The sequence below is a fragment of the Pleurodeles waltl genome, chromosome 7, assembly GCF_031143425.1.
Source record: "Pleurodeles waltl isolate 20211129_DDA chromosome 7, aPleWal1.hap1.20221129, whole genome shotgun sequence".
Lineage (NCBI taxonomy): Eukaryota > Metazoa > Chordata > Amphibia > Caudata > Salamandridae > Pleurodeles > Pleurodeles waltl.
In genome coordinates, this window is record NC_090446.1 from 95,272,773 (window position 1) to 95,291,471 (window position 18,699).

At 44.1% G+C, this 18,699-nt stretch overlaps 1 long non-coding RNA gene across 1 annotated transcript in view; it reads left to right on the forward strand.

Annotated features, from left to right (window-relative positions):
• Nucleotides 1-18,348, forward strand: part of LOC138247205 (uncharacterized) — a 40,956-nt gene extending 22,608 nt beyond the window's left edge. The window contains exons 2-3 of the long non-coding RNA XR_011194361.1: nt 13,865-13,907; nt 18,302-18,348. This is a non-coding gene — a long non-coding RNA (uncharacterized lncRNA). The remainder of the gene's footprint in view (nt 1-13,864; nt 13,908-18,301) is intronic.
• The last annotated feature ends 351 nt before the right edge of the window (nt 18,349-18,699 follow it).

Sequence of the window (18,699 nt, forward strand, 5' to 3'; positions counted from 1 at the left end):
ACCATAGTGAATTTGCTGAGACCTCAATATTGATTGCTTTGGTCATTTGTAGAACATGCGCCCAAGCCAAGAAATTTAATAGATATTATTGATGACCTGCTGCATCATCTAGAAGGAACTCATCTCTGGCACTCCACCAAACCTGTCAATCAAGATTCAGCCAAAAGCATGACACAGAGGCTGTGTTACTTTCTTATTAAATATCTTCCTCCCATTCCATCTTTGATCAAGTTACGTCCAAGGTTGGGACAACTGTTGGGATATGTGTGGCCTTCAATAGTAGCATCACCAGACTAAAAATTACAAAATGCAGGAAGCAAAAGAGGTTATTTCTCTGCTGTGCTCTGTGCATTGGGAACATTATTCCAGCCCAAATACATCAGGCTGCTTGCCATCTCAACTTCTGCAAATAGCTGAAATCAAACTCTGAAACCACTCCTGGTCACTAAAGGGTCGCATGGGCCTATAGGGCAATCTGGTAGTGCCAGAAGGACTGGTCTGACAGGTCAGTGTATGGACTGTTGTTTTGTCTGTTTGTGGGCTTGTTTAATGGTCTGTTGATTTCTCACATAAACATTGCCATGCATGCAGTCTCCCATATCTTGCAAAAGATTTACATATTGTCTCTTTACAAATGCAAAACTACCTGATTTGCAAATATGGGCCACGTGTTTATCTATCTGACTCACTAATGGAGACCACCGGTCCTGTTTTCTCCCTAGACCGACCTAAGAATCAGCCAGATATAACACCACCCAAGAAGCGTTACCATTCTTAACTCCTTGCATGCCTGCCTCCTCTCCCTCTCTTTGGCCTGCTAATACTAAGATGCCTCAACCCTCCCCGTAAGCCTCAACATATACCCATCCATTTTACAACACAACCTTAATATTATGACTTCACTCTCTCTTTTCTCCTTGTCCTTTATCTGAGCTTCCTACTGTAAAACCCCGTTTGTGCACCAAACTCCATTATTTTGTAACTATGTTTGGACAAGACACACCACCTATCTGTGAATATACAATTCATTACTGCTAATCTTATCAACCTTGTAAAGATGAATTGCTGGGTCTGCAATCCTTTGACTGGCAAGTTACACAAAGATCTCAGCAAATAGCACTCAATACATGCTCTTCTTCTTTGCAAACATTTATTTTCCTCAGTAGCCCGTCTGTTTTAAAGGGGCATCCTCATACCTTCATCTTCTGATAACTCTGAAGGGTGCCAAGCTGAGATCATCTTAATCATGACAATGGGGCTCCCCATTTTCCACCTCAGCGGATATCCTACAACAGATCATATCTTGCCCTTTCCACGAATTACTGTCTGACCAGCTTCACAGCAGGCAATGGAGCGGTGCTAGCTGAGTGAACCTTCGCTCTGCAGAAGACCTCTAATGACCATCAATTCATTCTGACAGCCTACGGCTTGAATGACAAACTTGTTATTGTCACTGCACCAGAAAAAGCAATTTTGGTTAATGATCTTACTGCAAAACTTTGCAAGCATCAGGCCACTTACTGGGATTTGCGGAGGCTCGTTGACACTAGCCGGCGCCTCAGCCTTCATGTTGTTCTGACTAGGAAGAGGAGATCGTGCCTCTTCGCATGGACAGCTGTCTCATTATCCATAATTGGCCCTCAGTGGTCTTGTTTACCACAATGCCAGGGTTAATAGGCAATGTCACATCTGAGCCATTGCCTTGCCGCCTTTAATGGCCATTAGTGCTTCTTCCATTTAGACCACGTTGGAGGAGATTGCACCAGACACTAATTTTCTTGATCATGTCTGCTGTCAGTATATTCAGGGCTGGATCATTAGCACTGTCGAAACCTATAACTGTCTATGCCAAAAGAAAGAGGAAGTGGACTCTCTGAGCAGAAATGTCTTATTTACAATGATAAATTCCTTCCACATCTTCCTTCCCACTACTTGGTTAGTGTACAGATTAAAAATGTATAGAATGGGTTCTCCTGCATATGCAACCTCTTTGGCTAGAGACATTTAGTGATTGAACTGTACCATTAGTTGAGCACAAGGCCAATCAATTTTTCTATAGAGGAATTTCTTTCATATTAAAAAAGCAAAGAAAATGTCAGGCCACATAAACATCCCACTGTCTCCATTGGTTGTTACGGTATTGCAAAACTAATATTTAGTGCTTTGAGGTTTACCCGAGCTGAGCTCCTTGGGACATGATTTCTATAGTGCGTGAGCAACGACAAGAAGTAGCCCTGATGTCCTAGATTAACCCCCTGTTTATTAAGTGCTTTAGAGATTAATAAATTAGATCTGCAGGATGTTTGTGTTTCCTCTAAGAAAAAAAAAATCAGCTTGATTTGCACGGTATTGCTCTACTGAGTATTTTCCTTGCTGCTGTAGCTTAATGATTGCATCTGCCATTGCAGCTTCAGGCAGAGTCCACAGTGCGCATGCGCAGTACCAGAATGTGGGATTTCCCTTTTTTATTGCTTTGCAAAATGACAATGTGGATGGGTAAATAAGTCAACAAACACTAAGCGAGTCAGTAGCACTTTTTATTTTACAACTTCTTGAGGGATGGGAAGTTCCAGCATCTTTTTGCAGTAGTTGGAGACTATTACCACTGTCACAATTGGAAAAGGATGACTGCCAAAGCCTGGCAACTGTACCTGTTGAGATCCTCAACACGTGGACTAGACCTGCCCACTGCCCCCCTGTCCCCAAGCCATATTGCACCAGTCTACCCAACATGGACTTAACTTAAGATGCGGATCTGACCGCCAACTGATGTCCTATGTAATATAACCTTAAACTAAAAGGGACACCGATATTGTCAGAAACACTACATTAAATGTACACAGGACCAAAAACAAACTAGATAACCCGCGAAATATGACAGCTTTGATAAATCTCAGAGGGTTTAACAAACCAGGTCAGCCACAAGAGAATAGGGCAGCATCTGAATCAAACATGTAAGGATTAGATATTATTAGGACCTCAGCAATTTACAAACATAAGGATTCCAATTACATGCAAATAGTTTATTCAAAGTAAACTCCTTAAGTTACAAGCACAATAAAGTATATGCACTATAAAGTATTTGAAAACTCTATAATTTGGAAATAGGGCCACTTTCTATATATATATATATATATATATATATATATATATATATATATATATATATATATATATATATATATATATATACATATGGTACTTGAAGATCGAATGGAACAAAATCTAGGCTACTGGCTCTCAGTGCAGGGTACTGGACTATGAAATATATTTCACTTCTGCTTGTGAGGACAGTCATACCACTTGTTTTGGAAACATCAGAACTGTCAATATTCATACAAGTCTTGATCTTTTTATAGCTAAAACTGTATTGGCATAAACATAAAAGAGATGTGCTGATCTCCACTGCATTGGAGTTACTGCAATAGGATTCTCTTCCCTCAGATACTTCAGCTGTTGCTGGGTCCTCAGGGATGAATTCTGGGTATTCAAGTTTCCTGGTGTTTACGTCCACAGGCAAAGTTGGGTGAACTTTTTAAGACTAGGCTAATTTCACAAATAGAGATGTTTGGCAACTTTCCACACTTGACTCCTCCAAAGTGTGCGCACTGCTAGTCATAAGTCAACATGCTTGTCCTGTGGAAACCACATAAATAAGTGAAAAGTGCACCACTACTTTGAAGATACTGTGCCTCCCCTATCATATCCATGCTTCTTTATATGTCATCCGATGTACCTCAATTCTCATTTAATTTTGTAACTGAGAAATACCTTAAATATCTCAAGCTGAGGCCCCTGTACCTGGCAGAAAAAAGGACCCCTTTTTCTTTATCTTCAAACCGTGATAATCTACTGTATTTGTATTATTTAATTATTGGAGGTATTTCGTTTAGGAAGCACCTGCTCATTTATATATATTAGGTTAATGGGCAGCTGACAGGGACATTTAGAGATGTTGCCATCCACTGTTAAAGCCTTAAATGGATTGCTTTTGTTTGATACTCGTGGGCAACTTTTGTATCCCGAGTGCAAATAGTTGGGCTGTCAAATTGTACACCTGCCATGATGTAGGAGAACACTCTAAGACACTATTATATTTCCTCCACCTTTGCCATGTATTCCCTGCTACAGAGTTTTGGGGAACCTTGACAAATACCTCCAGTGAGAACGTCATTTACATGATCAGATTTTTCTCTGCACCTCATGGCAACAGGAACCACTTCGTTCTTTTTCTACAAGCCCAGCGCATGGTGGCTAAACTCCTTCCACTGTTGTCTGTTGCCACCAGTGAGCAAACTTTAACTGTTCTCCGTAGAACAAGCACGACAGGGCCTTCTCCGGTATTTGCCACAGGGCTCTGGGCAGACTATTGGCAGTAACATTTAGGAGATGTGTGGACTTGTGTTCCATGCAATTTTGTCATCCTCTCCCTTATCACTGATTTCATGCCCTTCTTCCTGTAGGTGATAGCCATTTTCCTTCGAGTACTAGAGCGGAAAAGGAGCTGGAATACTTTGAAATATGTTAAAGATTTTCACAGACGATCCAGATGTCATCAATATTATGTCATCAAAAATCATAGGGATGTCTGGAATGCTTAAATAAATCTCAGCCACTGCGATCTCTCAGGCCGCATCCAAATCCATCATTTTTTGGTCCTGGGTTGCTTGTGTTTCAATTCAGGGATGGCCTGGCTGTTCGGGCTGGACTGTTCCCATAAGGAATGGGATCAAAACTGGTTTGGAAATGGCTGGGTCAAAACCTATGTGGCTTAGTGCTTGAAAAACAATGGATTGGGATGTGGCTCCAAGTGACTGCCAGTGGCTGAGGTTATTTCAAGCTTTCCATGCATCACCTAGTTGTTTTTGCATTTTATGCCAGAAGTGCACTGGGTATGCCTAAACGTGAGTCCCAGCCTCACTGTGCCAATGTAACCAAGCTATACCTGGCTAATGAGCTCTAATAAGGCAAAATCAGACCTGAGTTGCTTGTGGTCTGGTTCAGAGAGGACCTGGCTTGACAGTTTGGGCTAGACTGTTCCCATCAGTAGCAGGGCCCAGACTGACTTGCATATGGCTGGTTCTAAACTGATGTGGCAAGGTGGCTGAAAAATGATTGATTGGAATGCAGCCCGATTGACTGCCAGTGGCTGAGATTAACTCAAGCATTCTATCTATTACCTTCTTGTTTCTGCATCAATTTTATGTTAGCCTTAATCTGCATCTTGATGGGGCTTTCCAATAAGGCAGCAGCATTTTATTTCAATATAAGTGACCTGCCCTCTGTTGTAACCCTATTTCATAACCAATGCCTCACTGACATTGTCAGCGATGTCATTGATGTGAAATCTGCCCTCTTATTGTGTCTGTTGCATTTCCTGTACTCTACAACTCTTGGTTACACAACCTTTGATGGGAGTTTTCAAAAGGTTAATTTTACCCAAGAATTGTTTGGGTGCCAAGATTATTAGTAATTATTGAATTATTAGTTTATTCACATACCATCTCAACCAAACTGTCCCTTATAATTTCCACAGTCTAACTATAATTAAAAATAATGATGCTTTTCCTCCCTGCGTTTCCTCCCTCTCTCTGACACCTCCTCTGGTGTCTGTGAACTACATCACACTTATTAAAGTTTCACTTCTTTCGAACTTCAGCTAAAGGTCTGAAAGAAAAATAAACCTAATAAAAGGATGGATCAGTTTTGAAAGGCACCCCAACACACTAGGAACAAATAAACATTTCAAAACGAAGCCCGCTATCTGTCAAGGAACTACAGATCACTTCAAAATTCAAAAGGCTCTTCACTGACTCACTTCATAGCTCCCCAGCAGCTTGTCCCTGCAAGCGCTCTTATGTATTTCCAGTTTGCTCTGTCTGTTGAACAATTTGTCTCGCTGGGAGTCGAAGATAAAACTTTTATCTCTGAGTTCAAATTTAAACAGAATTTTTTTTAAAGTCCTTTTTCCTCTAGTAGTTGAGAACCAGAAGTCCTTAATAAAAAAAAGAACACCCCCTGCTCTTTAAAAGACGTTCAATCGTAACGCATAGCCTCCCCTAAGCAACGTCTCACAACTCACAGAAAACTTAGCATGCGCAAAGGGAAACTTAAACAGAGAAGTTATATAAACGTCTACAAGGACGAAATCTTTAACTTCGGAAAACCAGTGGTGAAAAAGCTTGCACACTACTAGCTTTAAGCTGGGAGTAACCACCCCAGATGAAAAACATATGGCATGCAGACTAATATAGTATTTATCTAGGACCGAAATTACCAAGAAAACATAAGTAACTGGGAGGGTTCAGAGGGACACTTGACTATCAACTGAAGAACACAAGACTATATAAAAAACAGTCTTAAAAATATTGCAGTGACTGCAAGTTGAATTCCCTTTCAGGTCCAAGGCCCCTGCAAAAAAATACATTGTATTTGGGCAATGACACTTAATGGTTACAAAAGTTAGATACAACACGGGAAGAGAACAAAGTTCAAGTACAGTCACCTCTGATATCACAACCAAACTACATTTTCTTTAAAAACCTCTTAACATCAAATTATTGAAATATATCTTCAATTGAACACTGCGATCTTGAGGTGCACGTAAAGCACAGAGACAGTGTGACCATTTAAAATGATGGGATTCAGGTTGCCTATGACTTCCCGATAAGGTACGCGAATCACCTTCGGGCAGTATCGCTTTCTTATGTGAGGCATATTTTCCCTAAATGTATTTCCTACTTATGCTAATTTCACGAGCAATACTGCATATTCCACAAAGAGAGATCCAGTGATACAAGACAATGAACAGCACCTTGGCTTTTGAATCATACTTTGACTCATAGAAATTGACTTTTATCCTACAGGCCACACAATGAGTGGAATATCTGACTATGTTTCAAAGCTCAAATTAGGTTCCAGCATAACAGCTTTATAAATTATTTTGTTTAATTGTCTCTAGTAGTGGGATGCCTACAGTCTACCTCCTTTCTGTGTTCCCATGAATCAATAATCTGTTTGAGAGAATTTGCCTAAGCTGAAATGTTAGCATAGGTCTGAATCAAAATGTATATCTAGTAGAACTCATGGAGGATCTTACCCCACTAGCTGACATGTTAGCACAATTCTGGAAAGTTTAAGGGTTGAAGTTGATTGGGGGAAATCATGCTTATTCCCATTCACAAAATCGTTACCACAATGACAACCTAGGGGGCAACCTGAAAAGAGCAATGCACTCCCTCAAGTACCAGTATCGGATTTTGTTCGGCACTACTACTAACCATAATGGTTCATATTGCAATAGCAAAAAAATGGTAATACTTATGGAACAGCAATGGTTGGAACTTAACACCGGTGAAGGGACATTATCCTTGTGATAAATGCTGCATATGTAGTTTTACAAAAGCATCCAGAGAAGTCCAACTTGATGATGTACAAACCGGGGACCTGAATTAAGGAAAGTGACGATGCACCCAGTGCAGCATCACTTTCCTTGTCCCGCTCAGCGCCCCCCCTAACTGCAAAAAGAACAGATGATGGATGGAATGCTGAACAATGCAAACATTTACCCCCAGTCACAAAGATATAGGTTTAATACATCTTTTTTTGCTCACCACGCCACCCCAGTTTGGATCCAGCCATATACAAATCAGTCTTGACCCTGTTCCTCATGGGAACAGTCCAGCCCGCACTGCCAAACCAGGTTCTCCCTGGACCAGAAACAAGCATCCTAGGACAGGTCTAAGGGTATCACCTTTCATCAGCTAGGCTAGCTTGAATATAGTGGCACAGTGAGCACGGGACCCACGTCTGGGCATACCCTTCCCACTTGGGACAACCAATGCAAAAAGAACAGATGATGGACGGAATGCTGAACAATGCAAACATTCACCCCCAGTCACAAAGATCTGGGTTTACTCCATAGTTTTTTTGCTCACTATGCCACCCTGGTTTGTACCCAGCTATATGCAAATCAGTCTTGACTCTTTACCTCATGGGAACAGTCCAGCCCGAACTACCAAGCCAAGTCCTCCCTGGACTGGAAACAAGCATCTTAGGACCAGTTTCAGGGTATCACACTTCATCAGCTGGGCTAGCTTGAATCCAGTGGTGCAGTGAGCACGGGACACACGTCTGGGCATACCCTTCCCACTTGGGGCAACAAATGCAAAAAGGACAGATGATGGACAGAATGCTGAACAATGCACACATTCACCCCTAGTCATAAAGAACTGGGTTTAATCGATCACTTTTTTGATCACCATGCCACCCCAATTTGGACCGAAACATTCACCCCAGGAACAAAGATATGGGTTTAATCCATTGGTTTTTTTTGCTCACCACACCACCACAGTTTAGACCCAGCCATATGTAAATCAGTATTGACCCTGTTCCTCATGTGAACAGTCCAGCCTGAACTTCTGAGCCAGGTCCTCCCTGGACTGGAAACAAGCATCCTAGGACCGTTTTCAGAGTATCCCCCTTCATCAGCCAGGCTAGCTTGAATACTGTGATGTAGTGAGCACAAGACCCACATCTGGGCATAACCTTCCCACTCAGGACAACAAATGCAAAAAGAGCTGATGATGGACAGAATGCTGAGCAATACAAACATTCACCCCCATTCACAAGGATTTAGATTTGATCCATTGTTTTTTTCTCACCCCCCACCCCCATTTGAACCCAACCCTATGCAAATCAGTCTAGACTTTGTTCCTCATGAGAACAGCTTAGCCTGAACTGGGAGAAGTGTGGCACAATGGTTAGAGCAGCAGACCCTGATGCAGAGATCTGGCCTGGGACCCGGGTTCAATTCCTACCTTGGCAGGTTTTGGGATCAATTCCCTTGGACCAGATAATTCTTGCCTTGGTGCCTAATCTAATTAATGGGTCCCACTCTGGGCAGTAGCTTACTTAATCTCCACAACAACCCTCCCAGGGCTTGGATGCCTGCCTTTACCCTGGGGCTGTCCAGGAGTGGGCACCTCACAGGGAAAAACCAGGAGAGGTTCGACAGCGGTATGCATACTCGCCTTGAGACCCTAACGGGTGAGTAGTGCGCTATACAAGTGCAACGTTTTTAATTGCCAAGCCAAGTGCTCCATGGACCTGAAACAAGCATCCCAGGACTAGTTTCAGGGTATCACCCTTCATTAGCTAAACTAGCTTGAACCCAGTGACGCAGGGAGCACAGTACCCAAATCAGGGCATACCCTTCCCACTTGGGGTGACAAATGCAGAAACATCAGATGATGGACAGAAAGCTGAACAATGCAAACATTCACCCCAGTCACAAAGATCTCGGTTTAATCCATTGTTTTTTTTTTGCTCACCATGCCACCCAGTTCGGACCCAGCCATATGTAAATCATTCTTGCCCCGTTCCTCATGGCAACAGTTCAGCCCGAACTGCCAAGCCAGGATGCTTGTTTCTGGTCCAGGAAGGAACTGACCTAGCAATTCGGACTGGACTGTTCCCATGGGAAGCAGGGTCAAGACTGATTTGCATATGTCTGGGTCCAAACTGGAATGGCATGGCAAGCAAAAGAACAGATGATTTAAACCCAGATCTGTGACCAGGGGGTGAATGTTTGATTTGCTCTGCAATCGGTCCGTCATCTGCTGTTTTTACATTTGTCACTGCAAGTGGGAAGGGTATGCCCAGACGTGGTACTTTGCTTGCTATGCCACCAGATTGAAGCTAACTTGACTAACAAACCCCGAAACTGGTCCCAGGATGCTTGTTTCTGGTCTTGGGAGGAACTGGTCTGGTAGTTTAGGTTGGACCATTCTTATGAAAGACAGGGTCAAGACTGGTTTGCATCTGGCTGGGTTCAAACTGGAATAACATGCGAAGCAAAATAAAAAAAAATGATGGATTAAACCCAGATTTGTGACAGGGAGTGAATATTTGATTTGCTCTGTGTTACTTCCATCATCTGTTGTTTTTGCATTTGTCACCCCAAGTGGGAAAGGTATGCCCACACATGGGTCCCGTGCCTGCTATGCCACCAGATTCAAGCAAGCCTGGCTGATGAAGGGCGATACCCTGAAATCGGTCCTAGGATGCTTGTTTCTGGTCCAGAGCAGAACGGGCCTGGCAGTTTGGACTGGACTGTTTCCATGGGGAACAGGGTCAAACTGATTTGCATATGGCTGGGTCCAAACTGGAATGGCGTGGCAAGCAAAATCACTGATGGAATAAACCCAGGTCTGTGACCAGGGGTAAATGTTTGATTTGCTCTGCATTCTGTCCATCATCTGTTGTTTTTGCATTTGTCACCCCAAATGGGAAGGGTATGCCCAGACATGGGTCCTGTGCTTGCTATGCTACCATATTCAAGCTAGCCTGGCTACTGAAGGGTGATACCCTGAAACAGGTCTTGGGATGCTTGCTATTGGTCCTGGGAGGAACTGGCCTAGCAGTTTGGGATGGACTTTTCCCATGAGGAACAGGGTCAAGACTGATTTGCATATGGCAGTATCCAAACTGGAATGGCACGGCAAGCAAAAAAACTGATGGATTAAACCCAGATCTGTGACTGGGGGTGAATGTTTGATTTCCTCTGCATTCCATCCATCATCTGTTGTTTTTGTATCTAAGATGTGGCACACCATGGCAGTAGTTAGGGAAACTAGCATCAACATTTTTGACAGTAGCTCGGAGCTTTGCAGGACAAGCGTAAAAAATGTTGATTCTAATCCTGAAAAGCCCATTGAGGCCCATTGTATACAATGGTGTATCTCTTTTTAATGCCTGCTCCGAGCAGGCATTAAAAGTACAGAAAAGAATGACGCAAACAAATCTCTCATATTTCTTTGTGCCATTTTTTCACCCTCCCCTCCCCCCAGTGGGGAAATGCCCTCTTTACATACATTATGCCTGGCGCAGGTATAACATAGCGCACAGGGTTACAAAGTTGAGTAATGCATGCATTACGCAACTTTGTAAATTTGGCGTGGTGATTTTGGCCTCATTTGGCCACATTAGCATCAATAAAAATTACGTTAATGTGGCACAAGGTGGTGCTAGGGATCCTAAATCAGCCCCCTGATCTCTTAAAACCTATACAAAATGCAACACAAAAAATTGCATCAATATGTTCACATGCCCCCTGCAAATGAAGATATATAGGGATAACGACCAGGCTAATAAAATCCTGCATCACTGAATATAGAATTGGAGTTAGATGCAAAAGAAATGAACCATACCCCTGATGACATGGAATGGACTGTCTTGGAGGTGATGCAAAATGCGGACAAAGCTTCCCTCCTACGGAGAGAAGACAGTTGGGTACTCTGCCTTAAAACCCACATCACAGGATTAAATGATGATATCCCTGGGAGTGGACTCAGTCACCGCTGACCTATCATCTTAGCACTCTTTTGCTAGCTAGTAACATCAAACTGGGTTGATAGCTTGATATACCCTCGATAGATCCTACTAACTATATATAAAAATAATCTCCCTTATCCTTCACTATATTTTTACTTCTGTTGGGTGACATCAAAGGAGTTCCAATCGACCTACTTCCTGATCACCATCTGGTACTGTTTATTTCCTCAAATAGTCTTTCCGTGAAGTTAAAAACAGTATAGGTCACTCTCTAGTTTGCACATCTCTGCAAATTAGACAACATCCTTCATACCTTTTAAGTCAGAGCACGTCCTATTTTAACAATGCTATTGCCCTACTTATCTTTATGACACCATATTGGGCAATAAGACATTGTCCGTCACCTTCATCCTCATGTGTTCTGATGACGCACCAGTGCGGCACCCATGATGTGATCATGCTGACCAAGCGTCCTCACCCGCAGGATCGCGGTGAGCGAGTAGGTTTGCCATTAATGTCCACACGAGCTACTGTGGGTATTGTTCTTTTATATTTAGACCAGGGGGAGACTCACTGTTACTGATACTTTGGCCCATATTTATACTTTGTTAGCGGTGCATTTGCATCATTTTTTGATGCAAAAGTGGCGCTAGAAAAGTATAAATATGGGCCTTTATTTTTTAGAAAATGTTGAGTTAGCAGTTTTCAAGATCCCACAATACCCAAGGGGCATTACCCAGCCTTGAATTGGATAAGAAATCGAAGATGCTTTAGTGTTCACTTTTGTGTGATGCACAACTGTGTGGGGTATCATCTTGTGATTGATACCTCCGCCCTTATGGAGGAACCGCCCATGGATGTATGCCGCCAAGTTCAGTGGGTGTGGGCTCCTGTTCCAAAATATAAACATTTCCCCTAATCCTTACTTCCTCTGGGTACACTAGTAGTGAATGCCGGAAGTCCTAATAGGAAAGGCATATTTGTTATTTGACTGGATACCGGGGGTATTTATACTTTGCCTTTATTACTCCGTGTCCCCCATATTGTTGATGATAATGCTTCTGAGATACCTGAATTATTTTGTGCGTTTACAACTTTTAATCCCAGTGAAAATCATTTGAGAGTTAGATACCTCCCTTGGCAACCCCATATAGGGATCTGCACACCAGAGAGTTGCCCTGGTGAAATCCCAGCAAGTAGAGGTGGACTTATCGACCCACACTTGCAGAGTTACTACTAAGCTGATCTACTGCAATGGTGAGCCACTGTCTAACCAGACACCACTTAGAAGAAACAGGATACACTGACATGCAGTTTAAGAATGGGGACATTCATGGTATCTTGCTTCCAAGCACATGACCACCCAGAGGTCTTCCACTCCTGATCAGCACTTCACTGGATTGCCAGAAATGTGTTAGAATCTGCACACTCCAAGCATTTCCTTGCACACCAGCATTACCTCAGAACAGTTCCCCTGCACTGGGTGGTGCACTCACCTTCGAACACCTGTTGAGATGTGAAGATGTAGGTAGCAGCACCTTAGGAGACCTACAGAAGAGGAAACACTACACAACTTCCAAGCATTAGTAGAACATTATGGGCTGCATACTGGACAGCTCCTATTACATGGAAGGGTAATACACATAATACTGACACAATGATACAAGACACAGATGGAGTCACAGATGCACAATGTGAAGCATACAATATATGCAATGGGGAATGGTAGGAAGTTGATTACATGGCATACTGAGCCTTACAGGAGGACAGAGGAACATTCCTTGAACCTTTAAGGGATAAAAGGGATACAGATATTGGACATGCCTTGCACAACAAGAACTGGCAAAAACTATGAAATTACAAACACGAAATATCCTGCAATGTCCTTTTCAACTATATCCAGTTCAATATTTTGCAAAGGGCTTATTTTACACCTCAAAAATTAAACTCCATTGTACCAGGAATAACACAATGCTGCTCCACATGGCTTCACCTACAAGCAGACTCTTGGAGTGTGCTTTAGTGAAGTAAATCTTGGAAGGATTGGTAGGATACTTGGCTCAAACAATAGGGCTCACAGATGTAGGCTGCAAATAATGTTGCCTGCTGGGACTATTCCACAGGCCCAATAGTGCCAGGGTTGTTGTGCAGTATTTAGACCTTTCCGTACTGGTGGTCAAAAGAACACTAACAGTGCAGTTGAGCTCCCCTCAATCTCTTACAAATCTAGCCTGATGTAAAGAGTTCATAAGATGGGCAGCAGCGGAGGGAGAAACATTGCACAGGGAGGGCAAATGGGGACTACTGAACGCCTGATAGCGGACAATTGGAGGATATTGTTCAACTGCATTGTACGAGGTTGGCCGATCGACGACACCAGATTGCTTGTTTTTGTTTTAGGTAAGCTGCCTTTATTGGTCTTTTGACAGTATAAATAATGTTGTTGTAGGATGTTTTTGTAGGTAGGTGGTTTTGAATGTCTTTTCCTTCTGGCCGCAAATTCTCGTCTTCTTCTCTCCTTCTCTTCCAGAGGCCTCGCGGGAAGCATGTGAGGACAGAAAAGAATAGATACGGTAAGTGTGTGGTTTTCACCCTTCTTCTTTTCTTTTCTCTCTATCTCTCCTCTCCACTCTATTGTCTCAACACCTGGTTACCCTATCTTTCTTTTCCTCCACTCTCCTTGCTGTCTCCTTTTGGATGTTCTTTGGTCCCTTTGTTTTCCTCTGTCTTCCCCTCTTCCCTGGTGTTGTCGGGGTTTTTCCTTTTTTTTTTCTTCCGCTCTCTCACTCGTATTGTTCTCACATTTCCTCTCCTTTTCTTTGTCTACAATAATGTAGGTGCACTGGTCTCTCTAATGTCCTTTTCCTTTCCTTCCTCTTTGGCCTGTTCCTTTTCCTTTTTCTTCTCTTGCTCCTCGGCTAGGCTTCTTTTTTTAACTCCTTACATCCGGTTCTTCTCCTCCCGCCTCCCGCCTCCCGCTCCTTTCTCCCTGTCCCGCAATCCCGTACCTGGTTTGGCCACGCTTCTCAAGAAGCATGGCGGCTCACTCGTGTGCTCCCCAGGGCCAGCGGTCCTCGTCTCTGCAACGGGTCTCCATGGTTCTGGATCCCAGCTCCGGTTCGCTCTCCAGAAGAGGAATTTCAGCGTCTTCTGGGTTGTCCTCTTCCCTCATCCTTCGTTCTCGTCCTCCCGTCGGCTCCCTCGATCTCCAGCTCCGGATCCCGTCTTCCTCCCCGTGAAAGGGAGGAAACCTCCTTTTGACCGTGTCAGGTTCCTGCGGCTTCGGCAGGTAGCCAATGGGAAGGGTTTCTCCCCGGGCCGCTTCCGTGCTGCCAGGGGCAGCGACAGCACAAGTCAGACTGGTGTGCGGGTCGGACTGGTTCGACCCGTCACAAACACTCCCCCTAGAGAGCGTCTGTCGATGACGCTCAGGAGCAGGATGCCGGGAGAGAAAATCAGCATTCACCATTAGACGGCCCGGAGAGTGGAGCACCTGGATGGAAAAAGGTTGTAAAGAGAGAAACCATCGTAGAATCCGAGGGTTGATATCCTTATTGCGAGCGAGCCAGGTGAGAGGAGCATGATCCGTCAAGAGGGTGAAGGTACGGCCACTGAGATAATAACGTAAGTACTCAATGGCCCACTTAATGGCCAGACATTCCTTTTCAATGGTGGGATAGTGTTGTTCCCTCGGGAGAAGCTTTCTACTAATGTACAAGATGGGGTGGACAGAACCGTCCGGTTGCGGTTGGGATAACACAGCCCCCAGTCCTACGCCGGAAGCATCAGTTTGTAAATAAAAGGGGCTACAGAAGTCGGGACAGCACAACACCGGGTCAGTAGACAGGGCATTCCTGAGACTGATGAAACTGTGCATACTGGCCTCGAATAAGGAGGAAAAGGTTTTAGGAGTCTCATTTTTCAGTAAGTTGGTTAGGGGCTCGGCTATGGTTGAGAATTGGGGTATAAACCTTCTATAATACCCTACTAGACTGAGGAAGGCACGTACTTCTTTGTTTGATGTTGGTACCGGGATCTGTTGAATGGCTTCCACCTTCTCTATTTGTGGGCGGACCTGTCCTTGTCCCAGGACGTAGCATAAATACCTAATGGTGGTAAATCCCAGTCTACACTTTTCGGGGTTAGCAGTTAACTGTGCTTCCCTTAACACTCGTAAGGCCGCTGATAAGTGTTTGAGGTGGTCAGACCAATTGTCGCTAAATATCACAATGTCATCTAAATATGCTGCCGCATATAATTGATAGGGACGTAAGACCATATCCATTAATCTCTGAAATGTGGCGAGGGCTCCATGCAATCCAAAAGGAAGGACAGTGAACTGATACAACCCGGAGGGTGCGGCAAATGCGGTTTTCCCTTTGCCTCCTGCTTTCAAAGGGATCTGCCAATACCCCTTTGTCAGGTCCAGAGTGGACATGAACCTGGCATGTCCTATTCTTTCCAACAGCTCGTCTATACGGAGCATGGGATATGCGTCAAAATAAGTGAGTTCATTGACTCTCCTGTAGTGTACACAAAATCGAGTAGTCCATTCTGGTTTGGGTACTAATACCACAGGAGAACACCAGGGACTACTTGATGGCTCTATTATTCCTGTCTGTAACATGTTTTGGACTTCTTGGTCAATCAAGGCTTTCTTGGCCTCGGGGACTCAATAGGGTCTTTGTCTTGCTATTGCCTCGCTCTTAGTACGGATACTGTGTTCTGCTAATGGGGTGTGGCCAGGCTGTTGGAAAAAAATATCCGTATAGGAATTTATCGTCTGAGAGAAAGAGCTTTTATATGCCTCGGAAAGGGATGTATTGATTTGTGGTCTACTCTCCTCCTGGGTTTGGGAAGGGGAAAAGGATGGATATGGTATGTCTTCTCTAGGATCAGTTGTGATATGTTGGACTTTGTGTATAATATCAGTTTCCTGCCACTTTTTTAACAGGTTTATGTGGTAGATCTGTTCTCTATTGTGTCTATGTGGAAGAGCCAATTTATAAGTTGTGGGGTTGATCTGCTCTAATACTTCGTATGGTCCTTGCCACCGGGCTAACAATTTATTCTTACTACTGGGGAGAAGGACCAGGGCCTTGTCCCCTACGTTAAGAGTACGAAGTACACTTCTGGTGTCGTAACCTTTCTTCTGTTTTTCTTGGGCTTCACGGAGACTAGTGTGTGCCTTATCCCAAACGGACTGTAAATTCTCTCTCAATTCTTTAAGGAGGGATCATCCCTCTGGCTCTGTCTAAAATCTACTGCCACTGTGTATACCTTGCCCATGACTCCCGGTGTTGTCTTAGTGTTTCCATAGTTTTTCTCCCAATGTTGCCGTCTCTGGATCCTTTTCTGTCGTTTACTTAAATGGAGTTTGGATGGCTGGTTTTCGGCTACCTCAGTGTCATAGGGTACTTCTTCCCACCATTTTTTCATCATATGTTCCTCCCCTGCTTTACTCAACAACCGGGGAAAGGCCGTATAGTCTGTCCCAATGATAATATCTTCTTCGAGGTGTGGCAACACCCCCACCTTGAGGGGTTCCTCCTCGCCCCTCCACTGAAACTTAATCATAGCTACGGATAATAGGCTTGGTCCCCATGGACACATGCGATTAATACATGGGCCTGGGGCACTCCTTGTCTCGGCCCCACCAGGTCTTGACGTATAACGCTCTGACTGCAACCTGAGTTTACCAAAGCTACCCTCTCCTTTCCATTGAGAAGGATAGGGAGGGTATATGTAGGTTTTGTTTCTCCTGCCCAGAATACCCTTCCTTTTGTGACTCCTATTTCCATTGGTTCTTCCGTGTCTTTTCTTTGAGGGCAAAACTGTGCGATGTGACCCCAGTCTGAACAATGATAACACTGAGGTCCGGTTGAGGGATATGAGGTTTAGGCCGGATGGGGTATACGTACTCGTTCAAGATCATGTGAACCCTGAGATAGTGGGGTGACTCCTTTCCCTATACTGGGGCGCACAGGGGAGGGAACTGGGTTTCTGCTAGGAGTGGCCCTAAAATTCGGGCTCCTGTGAAAAGCGCAGGCTAATTCAATGGCCGTTTCATTGCTCAGCCCGGGGTGTTGGCGAACCCAGTTCCGGGTGGAAGTGGGCAGGTCATCCAGAAATTGTTCTAGTACTACGACGTCAAACATCTCTTCACGAGTCTTTTCTGTGGGCCGTAACCATCGCCCAGCAGCGTGTTGGACCCTGTAATAAAGGGTGCGTGGGCTTTCCTGCAGTAGCCATTTCATGTGTCAGAACTTGGACCGATAACTCTCGCTGTCCAGTCCTATTCTTTCTATTATGGTCTTTTTGATCTCTTTATAGGGGAGAGTACCGGTAGGATTTATGGCTTGATAGGTTGCTTGCAACTGTCCGGTTAACAGTGGGGCAATGTACTGACCCCATTTTTCTTCTGGCCACCTAGCTGAGCTGGCTACCCTCTCGAACTTAAGGAAGAAGGAGTCCGGATCTTCCTGGTCCTGATATTTTTGTAGCACACTACTTGGTACATTAGGGTGTACCTTCGTGTGGGCAATGGTTTCCGTTAGTTTGCTCAGTGCAGTCTCGTGGGCAAGTTGGTTGTTTGCCATGATTGTGGCCTGACTTTTAAGTGTGGTTTGAAAGCCTCACGCTCCTCTTTAGCGTCCTTCATTTGTTGCTCCCACATCAACTGGAGGTAGCATTGTCCCTACCCCAGTTTGGCTATGACGTCCGCCGTGGTGGGTTTTTCCTCCATTCTGGTTTTAGGGGGACGGAAATCCCACTTCTGGCACCACTTTGTACGAGGTTGGCCGATCGACGACACCAGACTGCTTGTTTTTGTTTTAGGTAAGCTGCCTTTATTGGTCTTTTGACAGTATAAATAATGTTGTTGTAGGATGTTTTTGTAGGTAGGAGGTTTTGAATGTCTTTTCCTTCTGGCCGCTAATTCACGTCTTCTTCTCTCTTTCTCTTCCAGAGGCCTCGTGGGAAGCGTGTGAGGACAGAAAAGAATAGATATGGTAAGTGTGTGGTTTTCAGCATTCTTCTTTTCTTTTCTCTCTATCTCTCCTCTCCACTCTATTGTCTCAATACCTGGTTACTCTATCTTTCTTTTCCTCCACTCTCCTTGCTGTCTCCTTTTGGATGTTCTTTGGTCCCTTTGTTTTTCCCTGTCTTCCCCTCTTCCCTGGTATTGGCGGGGTTTTTCCTTTTTCTTTTTCTTCCTCTCTCTCACTCGTATTGTTCTCACATTTCCTCTCCTTTTCTTTGTCTACAATAATGTAGGTGCACTGGTCTCTCTAATGTCCTTTTCCTTTCCTTCCTCTTTGGCCTGTTGCTTTTCCTTTTTCTTCTCTTGCTCCTCGGCTAGGCTTC